General features: G+C 37.9%; 1 long non-coding RNA gene across 1 annotated transcript in view; it reads right to left on the bottom strand.

Moving 5' to 3' along the window:
* The window catches only part of LOC128316073 (uncharacterized), a 77146-nt gene that overhangs the window by 39060 nt on the left and 24588 nt on the right, over window positions 1-13498 (bottom strand). The window contains exon 2 of the long non-coding RNA XR_008299511.1: window positions 4769-4823. This is a non-coding gene — a long non-coding RNA (uncharacterized LOC128316073). The remainder of the gene's footprint in view (window positions 1-4768; window positions 4824-13498) is intronic.

Here is a 13498-nt window from a genome sequence, read left to right as displayed (position 1 = left end):
GCCATGTCTCTTTAAACATTTTACTGTAAAACTCACTTTTCTCTTTCCTCTTATAATACTCTGCTCTACTTATATATATATAAGTAGAAGGAGTGTATAATGAATACCATGTACCATGGACAATTATGAAGATATGGCCATCTTGGGGTGCCTGGGTGGCTCAGTCAGTTAAGTGTCCCACTCTCGATTTTGGCTCACGTTATGATCTCGCAGTTTGTGAGTTGAAGCCCCACACCCCACAACAGTGCCACAGCATTGACAACACTGACAGTGCGGAGCCTGCTTGGATTTTTCTCTCTCCCTCTGCCCCTCTCTCTCCCTCTCCCTCTCCCTCTCCCCCCCTCTCAAAAATAACTAAATAAACATGTAAAGATACGGCCATCTTACTTTATCTCTGCTTCCTCTATTCCTCCAGTCTTGAATTATTTTAGAGCAAATCCAGATGACCTACCATTTCATCCATAAACACTTCAATATTTGCCTTTGAAAGATAAGGAACTCTTTCATAAAACAAACCACATGATCGATCACTAACAAATTAATAATAATTTCTTTTTATTTTCAAAGAGCTACATTATTATTCCTTTTTTAAATCGGGCTTCTCTGACAATATCACAGTAGAAAAGGTAAAGTAATTCACAGTAGAAAAGGTAAAGTAATTCACAGTAGAAAAGGTAAAGTAATTTGTATTGACAAAAAGTATATGAATGCCTATTTTCCTACATGTTATCCCAAATTGGATTTTATAATTTTTTTATTCATTGTTAATTACCCACTTACGCTTTTATGAATTGTTTATTCATGCCTTTACTTACTGTTGAAGTGTTTTGTTTTGTTTTGTGTTTTCTCATTGGTTTGTTAAGAGTTCTTCACAAACCTGGATATGTCCTCAGATTGTTCACATTGGCTAATACTGCCATAATTTTACCCTACGTTTTCATTTATTTACTAAACCAGAACACTGGAGAGAGAAAGTATGCACCTGTGGATTATTTATATTGTGGGCAAACACTATTTTTCCAGGGACCTTCCAAGTCTACTTGCAATACCCTCTTTGTTTCACAATGGATATGAACCCTTTGTCATATATATTGCAACTATTGCAAATATCTTCTCATTGTCATTTATTTTTCACCTTTGTTTACAGTCATTCTCTTTTTAGTAAAATTTCCTGTCTCAAGATAAACATAAATAGTACTAATTTTCTTATATTTTTACCATTTCATTTTTTATGTTACCTCAACTCAGTCTCAAATTATTGTCATATGAGGCATGGATTAGTTATAAATTTACCTTCATCTCAAATTGCTAGCTAATTGTTCTACTGCCTTTCAGTAGACCATTTCCCAATGATTCTCTGCCTTCTTTTTCAACTAAATTATACACTGAACAATTTAAAAAATATACATTATATGATTAAAAATATATTTATAAAATATATGTGTATATACAACAAAATTTGTATATATGTATATATTTGTATATATGTATATACAACAAAATTTGGGGATAAAAAAGGTTTCCTAGGAAAAATGTATTAATTTGTCTTTCATGACTTCCGTTTTCTAAGATTAAAGTGACTGCACTGAATGCATTTTTTTAAAAAGTTATTTTTTAAAATAACTTTTATTTATAAAAGTAAAATAAATTTTTATAAAAATTATTTAATAATTATAAAATATTTATAATTATTTATTTAAATAAATATATTTAAATATTTATTAAATATTTGTTTAATAATTATAAAATATAATTAAATAATTATAAAAATTGTTATTTTTTAAAAAGTTTTGTAAAAATAAAAATAATTTACATTCATTTTGTGTGTGTGTGTGTGTATGACAAAAGCAGGGACCTAAGGAGTAGCATAAGCTGTAACTGAGAGTAGAAAAATAGAAAAAAAGCAGTCTACATAGGGTGTAGTGCTTTATTGGCATATAGGAAATAAAAGGAACCTAAAATTTTTAGGGAATAAACAATAAAAATTGTGTAAATGAAATAAAATGTTAGCTGTGAATTGCAAAGTTTTCCCATTTCATTCTTGCTAAGGACTTATCAGAGTCCTTAGCAAAAAACTTATCAGCTTTTCCAAGTTGACCTCTGTATACAATCCTTATACTATACCTTTTACTTATTTTACATTTATTTAGCCCCACTATGTGCCAGGCATTTTGCTAGGCGCTGGTTACGCAAAAAAGAGTATGGTTCAGTTCATGCCCTGAAGGAGTTCGTACTTGTATTGGCTTCACTTTTTATATTGTGTTGTAATTATCTGTTTATGGGCCTAAATCTCTTCCCAGACTATGACCTTTTGCAGAACAGTGTCCATGGTTTATTCATATTCTAATCCCTGGTGTTTAGAATAATTCCTGACACACAGTAGCTGCTGACCAATGAATATTTGTTGAATTCCCTGGAAGCAGAATCCCATTATTTCCAGGGTCATTTATGCCCACATTCATCTGCCAAGGGAAGATAAGCATTTATTGTTGCGAATGAGTGACTTTTTCTCCTGTGCTCAGGCTTCTTCCAGTGTTGCCATGCCACACAACTTTCTTTGTCTCCTACAAATCCACTCTCTGTCCTTCTTCACCCACCCCCTCCCTCTCCCACACCAGGGCTGTCCTGTTTCCATTACATCAGTGGTCTCCAACTCCCCAGCCTTCTTGCTATGAGACTTTCTCAGGCTGCATGTGTTCCTCCAAAGAAAGTCTTTAGTCTTCTCAAGGTGGCCTGTTGTGGTACACTCTCCTTGCCTTTTGTCTTCCAATAACTTCGTCCCTTCATCCTTCTAAGTCTATGGTGGTGGCTGGCTGGCAGCTAATAGCCCTGGGTTCCTGATACTCTTTCGTGGTTTCGATACATGCCCATTCACTCCTTTAGGAATAATCTCTTTGTAAATAAAATCTCTTCACATTATACTATTTTAAGTGTGCCATCTATTTGTTTGCTTTCAATATTTTATCATTATTATTCTTACTACTACTGCTTTTCCCGGAGAGTACAAGCATGTCAGGTAGGCGAGGAAGGTAAGTAGGGGTAGAAGTAATTTTGTGCATGTGCAGGAAAGCAGTTTTATGTTTGAAGGTATCCAATAGCCTGAAAAGTAATTCCAAATATTGGAGTATGCTTTGGCAGAAGGATCTGTGAAAATAAGCGAGGTAAAAGTTGAATACCTCTAAAAATAAATGTGCTCAGAGGTACAGCGATCAGTTGGTGAGTCACACTGAGTTGTGTTAAGTTTTTATTTTTATTTATCTTATCCCAACATTAATCATGCCTATCCTGGGACACTCAATGGTTTTTCTGTCTCTTGACAAGTTGCCAAGATAAACCTATTTGCCATTATTATTTAAAGGTGATACTGTCCATCCCAGATAAAGAATTCTATTCTTCACCTATTAGTTGAGTTACAAAAACCCTGTCAAACTATAGGAACATGATCTAAAACTTTCAGGAGTAATTTTTAAAGTTCTCCAAAATGATATGATTCACTAATCTAACTTTCAGTTTCCTTGATTCTTATGGTGCATTGAGTAGTGTTCATTTTCTTCAAAAGCATAGACTCCAAGGGAATAAATCACACCTGGTTGCTTTTGCTTACTTGACTCACGATTCTGGTGGATCATTCACTGAATGCTTGCTACTGTGTTTATCTTATGTTATAGATAAAGAAATATGTAGATAAAAATATCCTAGACATTTGTACTTGTTTCATTTATTCTTCTACTCAACAAGCTTTTATGAGAACCAATTAAATAATAGATATCATGATAGTGAGGCCCTGAGGAATTCTAAATGAATAAGACACATCTCATTTTTCTTAAGGTACTTAAGTGAAGATTGATGGGCTATGAAAATGAATTTCATTAAAGGTAACGGCACTTTCCCTTTCTGTTACAAAGATATAGGAAGAACTATGACCTCATAGTGACTGTAACCAAATCTCTGCATAGATACCGGTGGTTTTGGTGGTGATGGATATGTCTGAATTCACCTCCTCCACATTTTGAGACTTTTTTTCAGTATTAATATTTTTATAATGTATCACAGTTGCAAAACTCATCTGTGGTGTAGCAAGTTCAGACAAGATAAACCGTAGGTTTGATTTTTGTTTTGGTCTAAGGAAGATATAAATTAGAAACCCTTATACATGTGGAGCCAAGGAAGCCATGAGACTTCTTTGATGTAGAAGCTGTTAAAGTAACTGCAATCGGTACCTGATGTCACTCACCCTAACATCTTGATATTGAAGCAATTTTTATATATATTGAATGTATTTATTTGAAGCATTGGTACTATTTCATCATTTCCCACTGAATAAACTTTAATAGGAAGATGTCATGTGCTGGGAAACTAGTAACTCTTGCTTTTAAGTTCCTATTTAATTCATGACTTCACTATTACTCCTGTCTCCTTGCATTTCCTCATGGCATTCCATTTCATCAATAATAGAAAAGTCTCTAGTTTTAACACACTTCATTTTTATGCACTGGAGTTCTTTTCACTGGCACTTGCTGATATTCCTCCTCAGCTGTTTCTATTTATGACGATACCATTGTGCTTCAAAAAGATCTATTTTTTTAGAAATGATAAAGGAACATTTTAACAAATTCTGTATTAGGAGGAATATTTAGTTTTTATGCAGTTTTTGAAAAACCAAATAATAGATTTTCAATTAATTTCTTTCAGTATACATATAGGTTGCTCTAGATAGAAGCGTGTTGGCACTCTCAGGGAGTTATGTGATCAGTGTCCTCTCACTTACAGTTCTGACAAGGCCTGCAAATGTCCAGTGCTGATCAGGCATAGGTTCCTATGTCCTACAAATAAAAAGGAAATAAATAAGAAGCAGCAGCTTTGGACCTCAATTGAATGTCCATTTGCCCCCTTGGATAAGACAGTCCTATTCTGACCTGTTGAGAGTTTAGATTGCTTAGAGAATGATCTGAAGCACATTTCAAAGATTCAGTGACTTTTTAGGAGGTCTGTATTATCTGTTCTGTGAAGAACAGATGTGTATCATTTAATTAAATTAATCACCTTACAGAAATTAAGTTTTCTTATTTTATTTTATGTACTACAAAATCATTCTCTTGTTTACAATATTTAAGATGGTCCTGAATATACAATATGCACCCAAGGGGGCTACATTAACATGCAATCGCCTGAGGGCAAAATGAATGCCTTTATTCTTGAAGACTTCATAGAAGAGGAGACCACTTCCTTGCCATACTTTATGCGGAAACTGCTTCTTACTCACGTGAGAATTCAAGCAAAATAAAAGGACCACACATATACAAAATCAGTCTAGTTAGGTCTCCTATTTTATAAATGTATGAAGGAAGTAAAATGTTAAGCATTTGTTGAAAGGCTATCTTTAACTTTAAGTATCTTAAATAATATTAAATGTTATCAATTATAGCCTAAACTTCATCATTCAAAAGCCCCAGATAAGTCTTGTTTTTAAGGACAGGGAGACAAAGCTTGCTTTTTTCTTAATCTGGTTCTTAAATTAACTTGCCTCCAGAAAACAAACTGTTTTAAACTGTTATAAATAATTAACCAAAAACAATGTTCTGCATTTTTGAAAGTCTACATTTTTTTTTCAAAGCAGTAGCTTTAATTTCAAGAGAGTAGTCTTTAAAGAGAGGAGCCAAATGCATTTTTAAAAAGCCAACAGTATGATTTCTTCTTTCTCATTAATATGTTCTTGGCATAGAAAAAAAGCACCTTACTTAAATAACTTCTTACTAATGGCCTCCACGAAACTCCCATCCATCCATCTACATTCTTCCCATATATTCCTGTCAGTTCAATGGTTATTTGCCATTTAAGTCAGTTTTTGTTGGGAGAGCTAGACATTTTTTTAATGTGAGATACATGCTTATCTTTGAGAATTTATATTTTGGATTGTGCTCTTAATTTTTCTTATAGGATTTCCTTACTTTTACATTTTAAGGCAGAAGTCTTTTATAAATTGGGAAGATTATTTCGTGATAAAATGAATGCTGCAATCCAACGTTCCAGATTTTACCACCTACTGACTAAAATCAGATCATGCTTTCTATTAATTCTCCAGTGACTGCAGCTTGACCATCTAGCAACCTAATCACTGGAATTAAGACTTCTTTACTTCTTTGAGTTTTCCCAAGTCCTGCCTCACATCTGCTCAGGAGCAGGTGGCCTCTTCGTCACACTGCTGCCTTTGCTGGTGGTCCTGCTCATGAGACCATGAAACATATGGGCTCAGCTCTCCTGTCCTCCAAGAATGACAGCTACCAGGGCTGCCTTTTTGATCTAACACAACCTGGAGCTTGAAACAGGTGATAGACATCTCCCTAACTCCCCACAGTACAATTGAGACCAGGCTAAAACGATGACTAGACTTTATTAAACGTTTGGGTGTCATGGAAGGAAAGAACAACAAAGATAGTAACTTACTATTTCTCTAAGAGTGGCTACTCTAAAAGCAGAAAGAACCTCGGATCTCTTACTGGTGAGTTTCAGGCTGGCTGACAGCTCACCAGGAATGTCCCAGCATATCCATGACTCAGCCCTGTCCACACTCCTAGACCTAATGTGAAGATGCTCCCCTACTCGTGCTTTCTCTCTCTCAAAATAAATAAATAAACTTGAAAAGAACTGGGAGTAAGACGTCTTATCATCCTCTCTATCCCTGCTTTACATTACAAATACCCACAGATGAGACAGATAACTGTGCATATACACAGTTATTGATACTTCCAGTATGGCTCAAATCCAGTTTGTGAAAAGAAACATTTTCTAAGAAACATTTATAAAAGCTCTTCTAAAAAAATCCCCAATTTACATCATTAAACGTTAATTTGCCATTCTGAAACATTTGCTTTGGAGTTTTCTCACGGAGTTGAGGGTTGTTTTATTTTTTTTCTCCCCCAACAATGAGTTGATACTCCTCTGTTCTTTCCCTAGGAACAAAGTAACAGGCTTCCTCAAGTATTCCATCCAGGAATGTAGGACATTTTTCATACCTTTGAAAGTAACAGAGGTCTTGCGTTTTGTAGGGATAGTCAGTAGCAGAGATATCAGTGCAAAGAAGAGGTCACCAAGTTTCAAAAATCGCCAAGTTTTAGAATCCAGAGTACCCTATAAAATAACTACCCTAAAACTCAACGGCGGCCATAGAACAACAATTTTTTATTCTCACAACTCTCAATTGGGCAAGGCTGGACTACAGAGGCTGGGCCCTGAGCCACAGGCTACATATTGGGTTCAGGTCTGCTATAGATACCTCATTCGGGAGCAGCCACTGAGGCACGTTCTCATGGCAGATCCCCAGAGTTCAGAGGACTACTCAAGTGCATGAGTCCATTCAAGTTTATGCTTGAGCCATCAGTCAAAGGAAGACAGACAGCCTAGCCCGGTGTTAAGAGGTAGAGAAGCTTACTTAGCCCTCTTCTCCACAAAGCTGTGGTAAGGGTGTGGGTGCATAATTCTACTACAGAGGAACAGTGGTTTTGTCCAATAATACAGTTCAAAGAGAAAGAGATCTGTGGGTCCACAGCAGAGGGCACATCTGTATGCTTTCTGATAGTGCCCTGAGCATGATGGTGTCAGTGCTGATAATAATGACCATGACAGCACTGATAATGATAGCAGCCAACTATTACTGAACACTATGTGCCAGGCATTGTGCTAAGCACTTTACAGTAAGCGACCTCATTTTACCCTCACAGCTCTGTGAGGTACGTAATTTGCACACCCTTATTTTACATGTGAAAATCTGAAGGTTAGGAAATTGAAAAAATTTTGCCTCAGGTCACAGAGATATGGCATGCCCAGGATATGCATCTAAGTGATGCCAAAGTTAGCCTTCTTAAAAAATTCACGATTCTGCCTCTCTACAGCGAAGCCACCAAATCGGTTGCCTGAGGAACTTAGGCAGACAAAGCCATCTGAAGCCCTGCAAAAATGTCTTGTTTCTCTTGCAGGCAGGACACAGAGGTTGGCAAGCACCCCTGAGCCCAAGGAGTCTTGCGGACAGGGTGAACCACCAACAATAACCAGAGGCATGTGCTCCACTTCTCCACCCTCCCTGATTGCAATGACCCAGGTAAAAGGATTGGGGAGAAAGAACTAAGAATTACCAAGGTCAAATTTTCCAAGGTCAAATTTTCCACTGGCTTGGTGTAAAAAATAATTAAGCATAATTATAGAAAATGATAAATATATATTTTCTTATTTTTTTTAATATTTATTTACTTCTGAGAGAGAGACAGACAGAGGGCAAGTGGGGGAAGTGCAGAGAGAGGAGACACAGAATCTGACCCAGACTCCAGGCTCTGAGCTGTCAGCACAGAGCCCGACGCAGGGCTCGAACTCACGAACTGCAAGATCATGATCTGAGCTGAAGTCGGACGCCCAACCGACTGAGCCACCCAGGTGCCCCAGAAAATAATAAATATATTTCTTGTGCCTATACATTTGTACAATGAGATTCATACCCATTACATAGATTATCTCTATTCTCCTACCACTTTGCAGTATAGAGTGTTTCCTGTAGATTATGAACAACTAGAAGTGAGGAAATTTCTGTTATTTGACTTTGTTCCGTACACACAGTAGAGTGCCACGCTACTGTCGATTGATGGATCACTGAAATACCCTTAATAAGATTTCTCTATTGCTCTATGTTTCCCCCTAGTAAATTCTGCTTACTTAAAATTTTGAAGTCTTGATTGCAACTATAAAGTCAATGACCATGGATAGCTTAATAGCTTATACCTCAAATGATCTTGCTCTTAGGAATGTATTTCCTTTTTTTTTTTTTTGCCCCTTTTTTTATTCTTAAGGTATTTGTTTTGAGGCTATATCAGAGAATGTACCATGAAAATAGTTTAGACAAAATGTTCATTCAGCACAGTATGTAATTTCTAAGGGCAAAGGGTACTTACACACTGTAATGGGAAGAGCGGCAGAATTCATCAAGAAAAACAATGTTGGTGAAGAGGAAGAGGAAAAACATTCTCAGGAGAGAATGATGCCAGGGAGAACTGTGGCAGATGACTCAGCAGGAGAAGGTCTCACTACTCCCGTCAAGAGCCAGAGAGCCGAACGCTGTCACCTGAGAGGACAGCCAGCCAAGGGATCAAGGCTGCTCCTAGGACTGAGGCAACTTCGCGTCAACCAGAGCCAGCGTTGGTATATGTAGTGATACCAGCTAACCAGTTAGTTGCTTCCCTTATTAGTCACTTCCTTCCTTCCTATTCCTCCACCTCTTTGTGGTCGTGCGAGCTCAGCCATTATATAATCCCCCTGACCTCCAGGAGAAGTTTTTTTCTGACTTTTCTTCCTCCGAATTTTTATTTAAGTTCTAGTCAGTTAACATGTAGTTGTAGTATTGGTTTCAGGAGTAGAATGTAGCGCTTCATCCCTTACATGCAACACTCAGCGCTCATCACAACAAGTGCCCTCCTTAATGCCTATGGCCCAAGGAGAATTTTTTTCTCTTGGATAAGTACCAATGTTGACAGCTTTTATTTGAGTTCACGGGGGACGATTATGTCAGGAATACCAAGATGTGTGCATAGACTTTTACAAGTCTGAACTAAAACTGAAAAGCATTGAAGGAAAAGCCTAGGATCTTATGCTCACTCCTTCATTCACTCATGGATCATCCAGTCACAACCTATTGTTTACTACGTGCTGGACTCTGGTTGCTGGGGTTCACACATTCGCTGGGGGAGACAGAGACGTGAATAACTCCTGTGTGGTATCACGGGAACTAGAACAGAGGCATTCTCCAGTTGCAGGAGAGCACAGAAGAGGGAAGGCAGTATAGAAAAGAGAGGACGATTTTTAGACTTTTGAGCTGAATCTTTCTTTCTTTCTTTCTTTCTTTCTTTCTTTCTTTCTTTCTTTCTTTCTTTCTTTCGGGAAAAATAGTGCATGTTATCGGACAGGACCAGAGAGAAAGTGAGACAGAGAATCCCAAGCAGGCTTAGGGCAGTCAGCACACAGCCCGACACGGAGCTTGATCCCATGAATGGTGAGATCATGACCTGAGTCAAAATCAAGAGTCAGACATGTAACTGACTGAGATACCCATGTGCCCTGAGCTGAATCTTGAAGGATGATGAGCAGTTTGCCAGCTAGCTCAGAGAGAAAAAAAGTCACCCAGGAAAAAGGAACAGCATTTAAAAAAATTTTAATGTTTATTTATATTTGAGAGACAGAAAGTGGACAGGGGAGGGGCAGAGAGAGAGACGGAGACACAGAGTCCAGAGCAGGCTGCAGGCTCTGAGCTGTCAGCATAGAGGCCAAACCGGGGCTTGAACTCACAAGATGTGAGATCATTACCTGAACTGAAGTCAGACGCTTAACCAATTGAGCCAGCGAGGCGCCCCAAGAACAGCACTTTTAAGGACTCAGATTCATGAAAGGGCATGGTGTCGTTATGGATTAGAAAGTAATTTCACATGTTTGGGCGAGGTGTGAAAAGAGAAGAGAGATAAAGCAGGGAAGAAAGCAAGGCTGTGATTGGCTTTGTGTGCTGTACTTAACATAGAGATGGTTACAGATTTTACTAATGGAGGTAGTTTTTAATGGGAACTAATCATTCTGTTGGCCAGTTGGGGAATGATGTGAATATTCTAGTTCTCTCTACTGATGGCAAAATGATGCTAGTGATGAGTAGGAACAGCTGAATCCAGCAGGGACAAAACCGAGTAGGGCACAGAGCTGGCCAGTTTCTACTCCACAGATCTTCACAGGATTGGTATCTGTGAATATTCTTGACTTACTGGGGTTTGGTATGTGTGTGTCTATACAATGATATTTGGTTCGATAATTGGTATAAAGAAAAGTGGGCTGGAGTGGAATATAAATCTTAGAGCTCACTCAGGTTCTAGAAATTCTTGATTACGCCTCGGCTCACAATTACACAGAGTTGCCCTTCAGGTTCCTGTGAGACATGAGTAATAGGTATAATATGTGAAAGTATCTGTGACCCAACCCTTCCTTAGTAAATGGGGGAGTATTTTAGTTCAAGAGAAAAAGAGAAGCATTAGAAGAACTGGTGTGAGAGATAAAATCCTTGAGAAAAAGTCCTTGTTAGTGTTTCTCAAAGGTTTAATCTTTTTTGTCTTCCCCTCAAAATTAGTCAGCAAGGCAGAGTGGTTAAGAGCAAGCTTTGGAGGTAGATAACTCTAAGCTCTTACTCTGACTCTATCAAGTAACCGTTGTGGGACCTGTGGCAAATCAGGTATCATCTCTTAACCTAATTGCTCAGCTATAAACTGAGCAAAATAGCACCTACGTCAGGAGGTGCCTGACGACCTCAAACTAGGTAATCTGTGGAAAGTACTTAGCACAATGCCTGTCGCAGTAATCACAAACTAAATGAGTCTTTGTCAGAGTTTTTCTATAAAGGATCTATTTGGATTTGAAACACATTAGTCACAGCCTTTTCTTTTAAAGTAAATTTTTCTTAGGGCTCCTGGGTGGCTCAGTCGGTTCAGTGTCCGACCTCAGCTCAGGTCACCATCTCACGGTTTGTGACTTCGAGCCCCACATCAGGCTCTGTACTGATAGCTGAGAGCCTGAGGCTGCTTTGGATTCTGTGTCTTTGTCTCTCTCTGCCCCTCCCCTGCTCGTTCTTTCTTTCAAAAGTAAATAAACATTAAAATTTTAAATAAATTTTTCTTGCCTATTCCCTCCCCTATGCAGTATGTCCTGTTCATGTCATATGTCACAACATAAACTTCTGTCCCTCCTCTCTCTTCTAATGCTTGCTGTTAAGAGCCACGAGGACCTATTTCTTTTTCTTTCTTTCTTTCTTTCTTTCTTTCTTTCTTTCTTTCTTTCTTTCTTTCTTTCTTTCTTTCCTTCTTTCCTTCTTTCCTTCTTTTTTTTTTTTTTTTTTAAGTAAACTCTCCACCCAACGTGGGGCTTGAACACATAGCCTCAAGATCAAGAGTTGCATGTTCTCTGGACTCAGCTGCCAGGCTCCCTCCCTATTCCGTTTTCTGCACAGCACCTCCTGTTCCCTTTTTGTTACCATTTTGACACCTTCATGCCTGTGTATAGACAGCTTTGGTTCTTTAGTAATCCTGTCTGAGAAGTATTTTTTGACCTGTGGAATAGCTCATTAACAATATGACTGTATTTGTTGTTTGCTCTTAAGAACTTGCTCAGGGTCGAAGAAGATCTGAGATTTCTCACTCTAAGTTGACTCCTTAGTCATGAAAACTGGAAAACTAAAAATGGAAAGTCACAGCATGCCTGGGTGGCTCAGTTGGTTAAGCATCTGACTTCAGTTCAGGTCATGATCTCACAGTTCATGGGTTCAAGACCCACAACGGGCTCTCTGCTATCAGCACAGAGCCTGCTTTGGTCCTCTGTCCCCCATTCTCTCTGCCCCTCCCTTGCTCATTCTCTCTTCACTCTCTCTCAAAAATAAACATAAAAAAAAACCCTTTAAGTCACTAGGTACAAGATAGCAACTAGATTTAAATAATAATTATATAGCCAAATATTATTTCTTATAGGGGAAAATTTGACATTGGAATGACAGTGTTGGAAATATTAAGCTTGTTATAGCTCAATGAAGATGATTTGTTTTCAAACTTGCAATCAGGAATTACCTTTAATTCTTTAGGCTTTCCCAATAACCAAGAAAAAGCTACCACCTGCAGGAGATAAGTTTTGCATAATTATAAGTTAGCACATTGAAGATGGGATTTTGAATTAAAAATCTAGGCTAAAAGATCATGCGTGCTCTGGCATCATTTTGGTTTCCTATTAACTTACTGTGTCTTAGTTTTCCCATCTAAAATGGAATCAACAAATCCTTACCTTTCTTTGTTTATAGGGGATTAGTAAGGCTGAATAAAGGTGTATATATATATTTATATTTATCTATATCTATATCTATATATATACCTATATATCTCATATATGTGAGAATCCTCTGTGTTCTTTGGAGGAAAGCTACTATTTAAATTCAAGCCATTATTATAGGAAATGGTAAGAGCACTGAAGCAGGAATATGCACACTGACCTTCTATGAGCTTCAGCTGGCAGCTTGGGCTTGCTGTACATTTCATTCTCAAGTCATGAAGCTGACAGGTGGGCCCTCAGTTGTGGAGTGGAGGTGGAAAGGGTCATATTATTTGGGGACAACATGAACCATGTCGTATGTAACATGCTGTAGATAAAGACCTAGAAAATCATTTTAGGTTCTTATTGCCGTCCGTGAGGGTCTCACGGTTACTCATAACAGAACTACCAGTGTAGAATCTGAGGCATTTTCTACTGCAATTAAAAATAGAAAAGAGTGTAAGATGTGTATGTGGGCAGAATGAATGGCAAGAATCGGCAGGGCCTGTTCCACCCTTCCTTCCTTTGAAATCTGATCTATAGTATCTTTTCTATTGTTTTTGGGCACAAATCTAAATTCTTTGTATCTACTGGTGTGTTAATATTCCGGACTTTGGGTGCCTTATAAGAAGTTATT

This window comes from Acinonyx jubatus, chromosome A1 (assembly GCF_027475565.1).
Source record: "Acinonyx jubatus isolate Ajub_Pintada_27869175 chromosome A1, VMU_Ajub_asm_v1.0, whole genome shotgun sequence".
NCBI lineage: Eukaryota > Metazoa > Chordata > Mammalia > Carnivora > Felidae > Acinonyx > Acinonyx jubatus.
Note: the sequence above shows the minus strand (reverse complement) of the source record. Positions and strands in the feature narration are given on the sequence as shown.